The 2,096-nt window shown below is 30.7% G+C and overlaps 2 protein-coding genes across 4 annotated transcripts in view; one reads left to right on the top strand and one right to left on the bottom strand.

Annotated features, from left to right (window-relative positions):
- LOC117179328 (succinate dehydrogenase [ubiquinone] flavoprotein subunit, mitochondrial) overlaps nucleotides 1-2,096 on the bottom strand; it is a 20,835-nt gene that overhangs the window by 14,520 nt on the left and 4,219 nt on the right. The window lies entirely within an intron of this gene.
- LOC117179331 (DNA-binding protein MNB1B-like) overlaps nucleotides 1-2,096 on the top strand; it is a 15,949-nt gene that overhangs the window by 13,167 nt on the left and 686 nt on the right. The gene's annotated exons all lie outside the window — the stretch shown is intronic.

Genomic DNA, 2,096 nt, shown 5'->3' on the forward strand with positions numbered 1-2,096 from the left:
TTTTTTTGTTTAAACTGCATTTTGGGATAATAAATAAATTTTTTGAGGAATTTCATTGGCACCGTCGGAAAGAGGAGATCTTAAGCAATAAAAATGTATGTGCCTCAATTTTGTCTAGTGTCGAATAGTCTTAGTTATTGGCAGTTGAAAAGCAGTGTCCCGGTTGTGGCGTTTTGGCCGTTTAAGGGTTAATCTGTTTAATTATTTATTCAGTACCGCTCGTAGGTATCAAATAAGTAGTTTTAGTTTTAATCTTGAGAAATTCCTTATTTCGGAACTACTGATTGAATTTTTGTATTGCTATTAGTTTGCAATTACCTAAGTTAAAATAAAGTATGTCACGGCATAACCATGTAAGTGCCATTTTTTTTTAAACGCGCTAAAATATTCTCTAAAAATCTACCGGGCATTGTGGTGAAAGGATATATCTAAATACGAACCGGAAGTATTAAAAACTGATTTAATTTTAAATCATGCAATTAGGTCTACATGAGGTTATCAGAATATTTTCACTGTTTGACTGAAAAATTTGTTTGTTCAGGAATGATGAGCTGTTGAAGATAATCTTAAATTTCATAAAAACTGCCAAAATTCTTTTCAAAATGTTTTTTTACCAAATTTACATATTCGGTTGGTGTTTCTTTCATGTGGTGATGCATTTCTAGCTCTATCGAATGACCTGAGAAAAATATCAAATTGCTCAAAATTGCACTGTAAAAAAAGATTTGTGTAAAATTATAAAGTTTCGGAAAATTAAATATTGTATCATTGTAAATATCACACACTTCACTGTGAGATTTTACAAAAGTATGTGAAATTACATCCTCTAGCGATGTAAATAAAAGGACCCTCAAACAGCAGTGTAATATTACACACTCGATAAAAATCAAATTACACATTCCCTCTTACGGATTTTACATTCAGAAGAGAAAATTCAGTCGCAGCGTGTAAAAATACAATGCGTTGGTAAAATCACTTTCTTGTGATTGAAAATTACATCGAGATCTTTAATTTTACCCTGGCGTAAAAACTGCACAATTTTGGATTTATAATTAATCAAATAATATGTGAATATGAAAGCGTCTCTCGTGTTCGTTGTTTATCGATTCCTTCATCCTTCAATTCGGAGCATTTTTATTTTTAATGCGAGGAAATTGACAGAAAAAATGCCGTTATTCAAAATGTATATTTCATATTTTTTTACGGAATATTTAAACATCAAAAAAATACCCACAGTATCTTATGTGTTTTAGGTAAGTGGCAACGTGTCCGGCTTGTGTTTCTTCAATCTCCATGAAATTGTACGAAGTTTGAGCTTTCGAGTGTTCGAAACCTGTCGCCCTGATAAATTTTATTTTATTTTATTCTTGCAAATAATGAATTTTACATTTTCACATATAAAATTATCGGCCGAATTGGAATATCACAACAGATTCATAAAGTTACTCCGATACACGAGGGTCCTTTTATTTACATCCAGCAGAGATGTAAAATTCAATAGATTTTTTTTACAGTGTGAGAAAATGGCGGCGGTTTTTCTGGAAATCTTGAAAATGGATTTTCTCGAAAAAGTCACCTTTAAAATTTTTGTTGTTGTGGATTGTCGATAACATGGAGTACATATTCGCCACGCCAAACTTGGAGAATATGTAATCCATATTATCGACAATCCATAGAAAAAAAATAAAAATTTTTAAAGGTGGCCTTTTCGAGAAAATCCGTTTCAGAAAAACCACCGCCATTTTTTCAATTTTGAAAATTTGTTTTTTTTTCGGATCATTCGATGGAGCTTCAAATTTATCATCACATGAAAGAAAAACCAACCGAACATGTATATTTGGTAAAAAAACGATATCATTTTGAAAAAGATTTTGACAGTTTTGATGAAATTGTAAGGCTATCTTCAATAATTTTGTTCTTCCTAAAAAAATTTTTTTTGAGTATACAATAGCATACTTTCGTGCCAAAATATTCTGACCTCATTCAGACCTCATTGCATGACTTGAAATGTAATCAGTCTAAATAGCTACAAAATAGGAATGAACTAAATATTCTGTATAAAATGTACACTGTAGTATTGTAAAATTATTTTTTTT

The sequence above is a fragment of the Belonocnema kinseyi genome, chromosome 9, assembly GCF_010883055.1.
Source record: "Belonocnema kinseyi isolate 2016_QV_RU_SX_M_011 chromosome 9, B_treatae_v1, whole genome shotgun sequence".
NCBI lineage: Eukaryota > Metazoa > Arthropoda > Insecta > Hymenoptera > Cynipidae > Belonocnema > Belonocnema kinseyi.